General features: G+C 40.9%; 1 protein-coding gene across 1 annotated transcript in view; it reads left to right on the plus strand.

Annotated features, from left to right (window-relative positions):
- Positions 1-13896, plus strand: part of CHSY3 (chondroitin sulfate synthase 3) — a 589492-nt gene that overhangs the window by 494770 nt on the left and 80826 nt on the right. The gene's annotated exons all lie outside the window — the stretch shown is intronic.

Raw genomic sequence — 13896 nt, forward strand, 5'->3', positions numbered from 1 at the left:
ATACTTGCCTTTCCTCTTCGATCGCTCCACTTGGGTAGGTATTGTGCTGAGCAGGACTTCACATTCGTAGGGTGCTAGAATACAAAGTTCTCTGTGCCCCATGTCATTGTGAGCTTTACTGACTGCATATGCTGACAAAGACACCATTGGTAGTAAAGCTCTATACTTATGATACTGAGGGACTGTTGTTTGCATATTGTCTACTGTGTCTGGAGTGTTAACTGCAGTCTGTTGTGCTTTCTCTGCATCACATTTCTTTCTGTCTTATATTGTCCCTCATTTCAATTTAGATAACCAAATATAGTGGTTTCTAAGTTTGTTTTATGTCTATTTTAGCGTGCGTTTTTAAGTTTGTAGTCTTTATCAATTCATGAGTGCTTTGGTGCCATACCAATGCTAGAAGGCACTTTACAAAAGTAGATAACATAAGGTAACTTATAATATTCTAATACATATCTAGCCCCAAATAGTCCTCCTGGACATGAAAAGAATGTGGGTAAGCTCTTAGTTGTGAAATATCTCTTTTATTGATATTTGTTAGTCTTTTTCTGCCATGTAGTTCGGTTTTAAGATGAGGAATCTCTCTAGATGGCCTTGCGATTTGCATTACATGCACTAACTTTCGCAGTGAATGTGACTGCATGCACTGTATACAATGCAATTACTTTACAAAATGGTCGATTCAATCCCCTCTGTTGAATCTGTTCTGTGTTTGTGTATGCCTGCATATGCAACTGTGACACCAGCTCAGAACTCTCAGATAAATGAGACGCTGTGTGTGTAACTCAATAATTTCTCTTCTGAGTACAAACATTTCTAAGAAAGGTCCATGATACCTATTTGCATAGACAACTTTGTAGTATTCTTCATCCTCATAATTTATTTTTATTTAATATAATAAGGTATTTAGGACATATGTTGCATCATAGGTGATTTATATATTTAATATTACAAATTTGTTACACGTACAAAAGACTTTTCGACGGTCTGCATGCACTGATTTTTTCCATTAACCGCACATTTTAACGTAGGCTGAATCAGCCCTGAAATTATCAACGCTTTTAAATGGATTGTTCAGTGCTTCTACTTTAAAAAAGAGTTCGAGTGCTTGTGTGACTGGATGATTGCGAAGTCAGTCACAAACTCAACCGTTTCTTCAGACACGGTGGCTGCTGGGTAAACTCGACTATGCTACGTCCACAATGGGGTTTTTTACAAAGAGCGGTCAGGTGGTGTTCCTTCTGGGCTATGATGTCATTCTCTATAGTTTAGCAATTACGTGATTTAAAGTCAAGAATGCACTTTTACTATTTTCTTTCATGGCAGGAAAGCTCAGCATGGTTTCTGGAAACAGAAGGCCTTTTGATGAGATTTGGAATCTCAACTTCTGTGGTCGGTAGGATATAAAGCACCTTGTTTCTCTTAGTCCCGATCAGGGTTGTTCCTGTCTCTTTCAGCGGCCTGACCTGGTGTTTGTGGTGAAATGTTCTCAATCAGGCACGTCAGAGTGAACCTGGAAGCAGCCTGCCTTTGGTATTCATCCAGCCGAGCACTGTTTTCTCTTAATGGTTTTGACTGATGGACAAAACTGCAACTTTGTGGGTTTCAGCGGGGAAGAAGAGTTGTTTTAGGGCTTTAAAATTTTTTTTGTGAACATGTGGAACTTTCAGTTTTTAGGGTCGAGCCTGCGACAGCGCATGCATGTGCTCTTGCTTGCGAGGCACTATTGTTTACAATTAAGGGCTTGGAGCCTGCCCATCGCTTACCATTCCTTGACTTCTATGTCACTCTTCTTTCCTGCCTGCTTATTGGTCAGCAAAACCAGGGCTTCACTTCCTTTCTTTTCTGTGGCGCATGGACCAATCACAGATTGATTCAATTTGATTACTGTCCCTTCCCTGTCCATCCACCTCTCCCTGTGTGATTCAGGTACTGTTTTTTTGTTAATTTGCAAATCGCTTCAGTGCTTTTTTTGCCATCGCTTTTCCTCCAGTTGTACCGCAACTTACTCCCATCGTTGCTTGTTTTATTCTTCGAACCCCTTTTGTCGATGCTTCCTGTGCCTTCTTTATTGCTTGCTTCATTGTTGCTTGTATCCCCGCCCCCTCCCCCGCATTGTTTGCTCATTATTTGTGCTTGCCCTTAGCCAGCTTCACTGCTGGCTCCCTAAGTAACTATCTAGCACCATAAAGCTCTTGAAGTTTAGTGTCTCCTTCCAATGTGAGAGCACTATTCTCTCTCCAATGCCCCTAGGCTGTGCAGGTTAGATTTGAAATTATACAATAAGAACAGTCATTTTCTGATACATCGCTTACTGCTACAGTTTTGTAGCTGCATCGAGCTGTCCCTGACCTTACCACTAATCCAATTTCACTCATTTTATCAACATTGTCACTAGAAAAGGATGAGCTAGGTCGCAAGTTGTGGGCCCTGTGGCCTGCAGTCAGATCTCTGCAGTGGGCGAATTAACCTTGTGTGGAAACCAACCAATTTTTAAATAATGTATTTGCAGCATATTTTCAGAAGAAGCATGTCTTGTCAAGTTCAAAAGGATTTCCTTCAGTGGGTGGGTTGGGTAGAAATTGGGACATATGACTCATGACCATATATAGTAAATCCATATTTATTATCATTGAAAGTAGATGCAAATTCAAATGGCTATTTCCAAAGAGTCCGCTTGTTGTAAGGCGCAATCAACGCATTCTTTTCGTACCCATATATATGAGTTACTAGACCTGATGTTGGTATCAAGCCCTCATTCCACCTTTTGGGTAGTGCCATCTACCTGTATTTTCTGACAATTCCTTCTGGTTTTATATTTCGTTATGTTTCTGTGACATCATTCAAAATGATCTGGCGCTACACAAAAAATGAAATAAACACAATAACTATCTGTGAAGAGATTTCTTGGGTTCCACACCGAGGAAGATGTACGACAAATTTAGATCCAGGACTACCACAGCTTGCGATTTAATTCTAGAGCAAATGCATGAAGATATGTCATAGCAGTTCTTAGCGCCATTTGTCGACTTTCTGTCCAGACTTCAGCTGTGCGCCTCAATAAGTTCCATGCTGCGGGTGAGCCCGGCCTTACCCTGCTGACCCACCTTTTGTCTTCATTCCTGAAGGCCCAGCTCATGTGGTTCAACATGTCTCTTCATGGTATCGGTGGTGCTTTAAAGTCAGGGAGGATGGAAAGGATTCAGTCCATATGGGCATATGACCACAAGTTCACTGTTGCACGTCAGACCCCCGCAAGGGAGTATGCAGAAAAATACAATGCCCCCGAGCAATATGCTGAATACTTCTTAGTGAGGCACTTATGGTAGTGGCTTTTCATCTTTCTTTGCTTCCTTCTGTCTCTTGAATTTTCATTCTGCCTTTTTCATCTATCCATTTTTTTGCATCTCTTCTCCTTTGTATCCATGTTTTGTCTTCTCCCATCCTTTTTTTTCTTGTCCTCTCCTTCCTTTTGTCCATTCATTCAGCTATCATCAACCCTTTTCTTTTCTACATCTTCCATCCCTCCTTCCTTCGCCTTCATCCTTCCAGCTGACTTGTCACAGCCAGCCGGTCATTCACCTCTTTAATCTAATTTATCCGGCCACCCTTCACTGCACCCCTGCCCATCACTCCTTCCCTTCAACCATACCCCTGTGCCTACCTCCCTTACTTTGTGCTGTCTTGTTACTTTTGTTTCCGCAGCCCCCATTCCATTGCTCTATCATGCCATGTATTTATAGGCGTCTGTTTGGAATCCTGCTCCTCCAATTAAAGTAAAAGGATCTGTAAACACATATGTAAAGGATTTGATGTGCAGAACCACCCAGTGATGCTAATGTGATGGGTGTTGATGGTGGCCTTGGAGACCCATAGGATGTATATCATGTGCACTCTATTCTGCAAGTTAATCCCATTCAATTTGTGTGCATGCTCTGTCTTGTAGGCCAAGTTTGCACTGTCAGCATGTGCCTTTTGTGCTGCCGACCAGGTTCGTATAAAGCATATGCAGCCTAGTGATTCCGGCTACACACATGAGTATACAGGCACACTTTGCTGCTCGCTTACCACATACAGTTAACAATGCACGTTATTCTGTGCTCCATCATGCATGCCACTGTGTCTTCTGTTGAGCAGGTTTATACAGCCACACTGCTGTACACCATTGCTAAAGAATCATTGATAAATCCAATAGATATTGAATAGGTGAGACATAATGGCTTTGCCAGTGCATGTTTCAATTGTGGCAATATCTAATGAAAGAACACCAATAGAGTGTCGCCATTTTCTGTCTCTAAAGTTTCTTAAATGTCCTTTTCAAGACCTCAATTCTTTCTTGTTGCTGTGCCAAAGATTCATAGCAGGTTGAGCATTTGTGGCCTGCTTTGTTGAGTTGTGCTGTTATGTTTTAATAGTTTTTGTCTGTAGCATTACATTTGTTATTATTTTATGCTTTGTTTTTGACTTACATGATGCTACATTTCCAACCAAAAGCAGCATATGCCTTTCAATTGCACATGAAAATCAACCATTTACCACTGTCTAAGGTTTTAAAATAGTGCTGTTACAGCTGTTCAGCTAATTTAGACACCATTCTGTTCAAAAGTAACTGTGTCAGAGACCATGGCTCAAATTAGCACTTCTGGTTATTCGACCACAAGTCTTAGTAGAAGTTATGAGTGACTGATGAGGCACTTGTTGCAATTGTGACACCTAGTGGCTACCTGCGATTAAAAAAGTCCTGGTAGTCTGTAAAGATAAAGGGGATATTCATAAAGTTGTGGTATAGCCATGATTGCCATCTGTTGGCATAAAACAGAATTTCTGTAGCTAAATAGGAAATCTTAATTCACAGGATGAGGTTTTTTGTGTGGAAAGATGCTTACTAAACATTAAAATCCCTCCTATTTAGTGGACTTTACAATATGAGTAAGTAAGGTTAGGCGAGGCAAAAAGTCAGGTAATTGTATTTCATCATGGTGTAAAGGGTTTCATTCACAAAGTTAAAAGATTCCCCCAGTTGCAGATTCAGAGAAGGCAGTGCAGTCATGCAAAAATTAGTTATAGATGTAGATTCACAGGTGTATCCCTTTTGGGATTTTGTTATCTAGGGCAAATGTATACCTATTTATTCACTTCTCGGTTCATACTTGGTATTTTCAATCAGTCACAGTGTCCACCTACTGAGAGATAATTTTTCTGACAAAGCTTGACAGTGCAGCTGTCAATCAATCAATCAATCAATCAATCGGGCATTTGTTGAGCTTGACTACTTACCCGTAAGGGTCTCAAGGCGATGGGGGTGGGGGTGGTGCAGGTTCCCGTCCATCAAAGAGGGGGTCTGTCGAAGCTGTTGCCAGACAATTGTGTGAGAATCACCAGAAGAGGTACTTTGGCTCCGCCCACATGTTGAGAACAAAAATACATGATGTTGTGTGCTTACACAAATCATTAACTGCCCTTTTGACAGCTATGATCATTTTGTTTATTTATCTAGCTGCCTGTCCACTTTTAGGGGCATACACACAAAACAGTTTACTGCTATTAACCCCCTCCATGCTCATGATGGAACGGTTCCGTCATGAGCGTCGGTTGGCCTGTGCTCATGACGGAACCGTTCTGTCATGGTTCCATAGCCCCAATGGAACGTTCAGCACAGCGCAGGAATTTGCGCCGCATTGAACGAGTTAAAGTGTACTCGAGGACAATGATAATTTATGTTGTGTTTCTCTGGCAGCAACACAGGTAGGAGGGCAGTCAGTAACCCCTAATGTTTTTATGGTCTAGCATGACAGTAAAACTGTCATCTGACCGTTTAACCTACACCATTATTATTTAACAGTTATTTGCTCCCATACAAATACATATTCATTCCCATGCTATCAACTTGTAATGCTCTACATTACCACACAACAGTCTTTTAAAGCCAAACCTATTGGCATTTCCAGGGCTTGTTAGATCTTCAGCTCTCTCAGCAAGATATGTTATGTTAGTATGAATTTGTAGAGCACACGTTCACCCCAGGGTTTCTTGGCGCTGTGTACCGCTGGGGAACCCGTCCTGGCTTTGCCTGTGAGATGGTCCCCAAGGTGAAGCCAGGCATCCCCGGCAGCGAGGGGGCCATTGTGGAGATTAAGCAAGCTATTGCCCAGAGTTGAAGCGTGGGACCCATGGTTAGAGAGGCACAGAGGCGAGATTTATCGAGCCCGCTGACATTGGTTCCGTACCCTGCCGCGTCAGGAATCGAACCCTGGTCCCGGGCCGACCTCTGCTACTGGGTCTGCCGCCTCTAACTGGTGAGCCACACTTCTCCTCAGAAGATGAACAGTATCATCTGTGACTAAGCCCATATTTAAGGGAAGGACATGGAAGAGGTGTGTTTTTGTTTATCTAGAGCCTCTGGAGGGTCCTGCACAGAAGATGAACTGCACAAGCAGTGCATGTGGTTGACATTTTATGATGGAACAAAAAAAACATTTGGTTAAATTACCAGTGTGACTAACAACTGTTCCAGATTCTTCAAACAAGTGGCTGCTCATCCTGTGTTTAACCGCTCCCATGCTCATGACGAGCTCAGCTCCTCATAACGGCCACAACGCTCGCACGCGGGGCTAATTCCCCAGCTGTGCTGAGCGTTCTAAAGAAACGGGTGTGGCCGTGACGAGCTCAGCTCGTCATGAGCACACAGCCACTGTGGCTCATGACAAACGGAGCTGGTTGTGAGCACAGGGGCGCTGTACGCCCCCCAGCACAGCGGGGGAATTAGCCACTCAGGCAAGGGGTTAAAGAATCTGGAGGTGGTGGGTCTTCAGCCATTTCATAAGGCTCCAAAACCCTACAGAGTTTGCTGGGTCCATGGCAGGAAGCCTAACGTTTCTACCAACTGAAGGAAAATGTGGTATATCTGGAAATCAAATGTCCTATTGATTTATAATGATGAAGGAATGAATATTGGGGCATATTATCAAGGGGGTTTATCTCCACTTTTTGGCTTTAAAAGCCAAGAAAGCGGAGATAAAATTATCTCCCTATTACCTAGCTGTCGCTAACACCAGTTAGCGACAGCTAGTAGGAGATAGCGACCATCTTGGGCCCCACTTTGCATGTCAGTGATATTTATCACTAATGACATGCAAAGTGGGCGTGCCAAGATGTTAGCGACTGGAAACAGACGCTAACATCGCTATCTCCTATTACCAACTTTTGGAGATATTCGCGCTAAGCGCAAATATCTCCAAAAGCTAACACCTGCCCTGAGCAGTTCTTAGCCATGTTATCCAATGGGAGGTGGATAACATGGCTAAGAGCATTAGCTCGGTAATGCATAAATATCGCTGACATTTCAGCGATATTCATGCATTGCGGCCGATTTTTATCGCATTTGCGATAAACCTTGGTAATACCAAGGTTTATCTGCGATAAAAATCGCCGCAGCTCAGCGGTAAATTTTTGCCTCTAACCAAGCAATAGCGATAATTATCGCTATTGCTTGGTAATATGCCCCATTGTCTGTTGCATAATTGTGCTTTGAAGAGCCATGGCCTATGCTGTAGAAGTCTACTGATGCAAGTGGCTAGCTCAGAAAAAATGCATTGGCCAAGTATGGGCAGGATTGTGCAAAGATCAAAGGGACATTTAATGGTTTCAATAGTTTAATCGGAGTCCAGCAAACTTAATCATTCAGCCTATTGCTGCCATCTTTATCTATGTGGGAGGCTAATTGAAAAAAATGGTATTGACTCCCACAAGTCTGCCGAAGGATGCCATACTTGAGATGGCTTAATACACACTTGGGCAAACAGAATTAATTTCGTGTTCATTGTGAACTCTGCCTGTCACAGTAAGCTGTAGAACTGTGGAAAGCAACAAAATGAAGTTTGCAATATTGTGCAAGACTTTTAATGAAGGGACTTATTTTGCCCAAAAAATCAGACGCAGACGAAATCTGGGAATCTCATGCTCCCATGTAAGCCAAGGAATACAGTGGAATGAAGGGTCATTCCTTTGATTTGTGAGCCCCACTTTGGGCAATAAACTTCTAGTGAGACTATGGCAAATGACAAGTTACATGGTAACCAGAAGAGCCATCGGCACCGTCCATTAGAAGCAGAGCCAGTGACAGTATTTAGTGATAATATTGTGTTAGGTTGTCATTCAATACCAAAAACCTATATAATTGTCCAATCCATGCTTTACAAATAAATATATAAAATCTATCAAAGTTTTAAATATAACAGCGCAATAGAATAAACTTTACTCATTGATAATATTTAATCAAGCCGTTGGTATTCTTCCCATTTAATTATACACTTGCCTTGGGGCCCATTTAAGATTTAGATAAACAGAGATGTGACCAGGTACTGTTGCTTGGAAGCAATGTGCACGTCTAGTAAAACACTGTACAAAGGAGTCAGCAGCCTTTTCTTTCTGTGGTACAGGATAATGATAACCTACACTTAACGAACAATATTGTACAGAAGTATTAATATTTCTTAAGTATTTATATTTTCTGTACTTTTCAGTTTTCGATTGGCCTGGTTGTTTGCTTTTTAGAGGGGCTGAATTTTTTAGACATACATTATTCTGTTTAAAGTTCAAGGTGAATTTGTACTGTAGATTGTTTCAAATAAACCACGGAAGTTTAGTTTCTATATGTTCTAATTGCTTAGCTTGTTTTTTTCTTTTTTCAGTATTCCTCAATGAGTCGTAGAATGTCTGACCAGCAATCATGCAACCCCACATCTTTGCAGCAAACATTAAAAGTGCTACATCTCTATCAGTAACTATTACCCGTAACGGGTGCCTTTCTACGTTGCCTGTTGAATATTAACAGCCCTCTGCCGCAGGATTTTATTCATACTGTCCTAGACAACTGTGTCTGCAATGGAAACGACTCAAAGTCAAAATAATATTTCTCTGCTCTATTGCTTCTAAATCCCACCTCTTCCTTCATGAGCATGAATAGTTAATGTCAGTTTCAGAAATCAAGTCAATGATTCATCCCAGACACGGTGACAGTTTATTGTGAATAGAACAGTCTAAAAGGTTTGCAACTTCTGAGTGATAAGAATCTCTAAAGTACTGCTTCTTTCCATTATGTATGTCCTTTCCGGTTTAAAATGCGAGTTTATTAAGACTTCATTTTATAGAACTACACAAATAATCAAGGTCACAACCACCAATACAATTTCGCCTGTATTATAATTTGCCAAGAACAATAGCTGTTTCCAAAGAGGACATTAGCGCTAAATAGGTCATTGCCTCGTTTAGGTTAAAAATACTATAATATAGAGATATCAACCGCAACTAAAGTCTGGCAAGAGAGTTAAAAAACAAAGAACCTACCAAAACATGTTGAGTGTCCACTTTAAAATTCAGTGCACAGCTACAAAGGACATGATTTTCTTTAATTGCAAATATCAACTGCGGTAAGTGACACAGTGGATTTGAGCCGATCCTTAAACCCATAGGCCAAGAATTACTAAGGTTTTGCATCTGGGTTGCATCACTTTTATGGCGCATCCCTGACGCAAAATCCTTTATGGTATTTACTAAGCCATGCAAAGCCACTTTGCTTGGCTTTGCAAGGTTTAGTAAAAACAAAGCTATACAATGCTGCTGCGTTTAGCTCAGCCTTGCATTACCTTGCATTGGGATGCGTTCCATGTGTGGCGCATGAGCTTTACCATCCATCCATCCATGGATTATGGTGGATTCCCTGATCAAATAAAGTAAGTAAACCTGGGAATGCGTCATAATGCTACTCTTTCCCAAGTGAGGATTAACAAGGAAAAATATCTTTATTTCTCCTTCTTATTTATTATTTCCATGTGTGCTACATTTTGCCGCACACATAGAAAGAACACACCTCTAAGGATTGTTTTTCTGCAGGAAAGTACCCCTTGCTGCACAAAAACTATCATGTCGGTAACACAGGCGCCCTTGCACTGTAGTTCAAGGGTGCCTGCGTTGGCCCTAAGCAGCCTCAAAGCACCCTCAAGGGTGCCAGCACAAGGCAAAAAAGCTGAAGAGCACCATATCTTAGTATATAATGCACTTTTCAGCTCTCTCCCCTTCACACACCACAGCAACTTGCCTTGCTTTACTGGGTTGCATGGATTCCAAGTAAACTATCCCACAATCCCTTGCCTCCAGTTCCAATCAGGTTGATAAATAGGGAAAGGTCTCCTGATTCCCTAGCCGGTCATCAAAATAGCATACTGAAGGTTTCTTTAAATAATCTTTTACATAAAGGATCAATAGGAAGAAAGTGAGCCAGAAGAACTCTCGATTATAGCCTTTTAATTAGCTTTAAGGTAAATCTTTGAAATGCCTTTGCAATTTCCTCATTACCAAGTCAGGTTAGTGTTTCATTCCTCTTAAGGGATGTTACTTGAGGAAGGCAAATTTCCCATTTTTTAGTGATCCCAATAAATGTGCATGGTAATAACTTATTCCTTATGACCAGGCAAAGTGAATGAAGTAGTTTTAGGAATCTTTAGGTCTTACATGAGACAGTGCCTGCACTGTTACTTTCAAAACATTTTGTTTACATATAAGTGGCTTAGAACCTGTCCATTGCTTACTAATGGTTGGCTCCATTGTCATTATCATTTCCTTTCTCATCATTGGTCAGTGTGTGGCAGATGCAGTTTTCTCTTAGTGTGTTCTCCCAACCATAGAGCATGGACCAATCACAGCATCCTGTCAGTGGCCAGTGTCCTTTCACAGGTTGCATGCTTCTGGAGGTACTTTTTTTAAATTTAAGTTTAGCGCTCTATAAGAATGCATGCAGGCTGCTTCCCCTCGCACCCCTGTATTGTTCCTGTGTCATTGCTTCCCCATCACCCTCCTTTATTGTTGTTGTATCATCGTTAGCACCATTGCACTTTCTTTCCTAAGCATTGGCAAAGCGAAAAGGTCTCACCAAAGATCTATTGGCTGTTTTAATGTATTATTTTGCCATTTTGTACAGCAGCACAGCTACAAGTAAAAAAAAAGAAAATCACTATGATACAGTCAACACCTTTTTTGTTTTCTTACTTTCAACCACTCTGCACAGTAATCTTGCTGGCGAAAACTACTGGATTTGTCATTGCTCATAAGTAATTACGTTAATGGAAGGATCTGAATTGCTAATTAGACCTCCCTCAGAGAATGCCTGCAAAGTGTTTCCAGTACCACCAAAACAATATCAAAGTCAAAGATTAAAAAGTAGAATTTCCAAGTGAGTGAAAAAGACAATTTAATGATAGAACTGACACCAAAATAAATAAATTAATCTTCAGATTGAGAGTCATGGATTTGTAAATAAAATTCCCATACAATGTCCATTGAAGTAATGGGGAACCCAAACTCAATGTCAATTGTGGTGTATTTTTAGTAGCAGCCATCGGACGCCCCTACACTCCCACAGTGGAAGACCCTGAACAGGCAGTGTGCTGTTTTGTGTCTTGGATGTTATCCATGCTCTTCTTGGAGACCATGTCGCCTTCCTGGAGTGTCAATAAACTGTGTGATGATAGGTTGATTTTTTTAAATTCAGGAGATGTTCAATATACTCTATTAGGCTTTTTCCAAATGAACGGCTGAGTGGCTGATGAGTGAACTAAAGTAATTTAGAGAAATATTACAAGGCTGCATGGTCGAAGCTACTGTGATGTTGGGCATTGAGACTAAGGTATATAATGTACTGGAAGTAAGATTTAGACATTGTTCGTTTCCAAAGTCTACATGCAATAACATTTAGAGTGGAATTTTTTTCAATGCTGGTGCCTCATTAAAATTCCAAGTGGACACCAATCTATAAGATAATTTGAAGTTGGTGTGCCTTTATTGTGAAAGGTAATGTCTAAGGAGTTCGTGCAAGTCAGATATATTTAAAAAACACTTTTTTTTAAAATGCTTGCTTACATTTCAGGACTCTAGCAAGCATTCATCTCATATGCTATCAACATGTTTTCCAAATATTGCAAAATATACTAGCCAAACGGTCTACCATCATCAGGTGGTAGTAGTCTTCTGCATATACTCTTCACATATGAAATACCAGTTATATTTATGTGCTGTAGTAAACCTTTTATGTTGTTATAAAAAATAATTGCTTACTCTGCCGATTGCTGATGTCTTTCCTCATCATTAACCGGGGTTGGATTTCCAGCTCCGATTTGGAATCTGTTTTTTTTTCTTTAATGTTGTATGTGATCAGCAACTGCAGCGTTGAAGCTTTGAAGGGCTTAGGAGGGAAAAAACTCATTATACAATGTTTATTTTCTTTAATGGACTAGGTATTGCTTCTCCCAGCTTTATTACTACGTTGAGGTATGGTTCAATCTATAATGGAATAAAATCTATCTGAAAGCTGCTTAAAAGCACGCAGTGGGGAGCAACTGAAATATGCTTCATTACACAACCCTCTTAGTAGCTTGATTGTTATGCACCTTCCAACAGCGCTAGAATCATTTTTCAAGCTTTGTTAATATAAAGTGTTTATGTGCAATACTTTATTTTTCTTAAAGAAGGTTACATTTTGAATTTGCTGAAAGCTTCCTGCACACCAAATGTCATTGTCAGATCGATTTGTCACCTTAAGCTACCTTAAGTAGAAGTTTGTCAATACTGTGAAATTCTGAACACTGTTGTTGAGAGCAGGTAAAAGGTGTCTTTACTAATGCATTGCCCAGGTGATTGCCTCACACATTACAATGCAAACAGTAGCATATATTATTAATTTATTTAAACAACCTATAATGTCAGCTCACAATTACGCTGCAACAATTTAGTGCTCACTCGATTCATAGTAAATAAACACAGAGAATAACACTAAGGGCCTTATTACAAGCTTGGTGGGCCATGAACTGCAGTACCCGTGTTCCAAATGCCACGAGCTCAGCAGTCTGACTGTCATATTGCGAGATGGGGGATTGCTATTGCAAAGATCGCGACTGAACTGTCGACACCACCAGCACACCGCAGACCCCCGTGGTCGCGGTTGGGGAAAAGCAGCTGCCATAGTGAGGGACAGGGGAGCTTCACTACTTTCCGTATTACAAGTTGGCCTTTCCATGAGCTGACCTTGGCAGTGGGCCCATCAGCTTCAGGTCAGCAGAAGCAAAGGATTTGGAGTGTGCACTCACCCCTTTCTTGTCCTTTCTGTCAGAATTGGACGTAGATCCCATTTTTCAGGTCCTACCTTCACAGCAGCAACTTTACACCGAGGATTATGACCTGTTTATGGTGATGTACAGGTGAGTCCTTTCTGTACCATATGACCATAGCCTGGACTGCCCCCATATGGGCCAGACTCCAGCATGGGTAGTTGGTATTTTTCCATATTTATCATGCATAGGGGTGCATCCGACACATACGCAGTCAAAATGCTCCCACAGGCATCCATATATATGGAAAACTAATCACAACAGCCACACCTCGGGCACAGCTGTAAACTCATAATATGGCAGTCTGAAGACCTGCTGGCTTTGCGGGCTCCTGGCGGCCACGGAGTTCAGGCAGTTGGACCACCAAACTATTAATGAGACCTCTAATAATAAATAAATAATATTTTCGTGGATCCATCACTCCACTGCAGTAATTTTTTAATGTCACAATTAGTGTAAATGAAATAGGAACATCAATTACACCATTTTACTTCAGCTTAATATATACTTGCAAATTAGAACGATTTGAAGGGAAAGGAGTCCAATGCTACAAAGCATTTTTTTTCCTGCTTAGAGTGTTCCCTACCATTTTAATACTGTGTATATGAAAAGTAAGGGAAACAGCCCTTTAACCAACATTTAGAGTCTCAGAAAAAATGCACACATATTTACACATTTCACTGATCGTATGATCCAAGTCGCAGTACCATCATTTTAAAGTTGTTAATGTAAAACTGTT

The sequence above is a fragment of the Lissotriton vulgaris genome, chromosome 3_1, assembly GCF_964263255.1.
Source record: "Lissotriton vulgaris chromosome 3_1, aLisVul1.2, whole genome shotgun sequence".
Lineage (NCBI taxonomy): Eukaryota > Metazoa > Chordata > Amphibia > Caudata > Salamandridae > Lissotriton > Lissotriton vulgaris.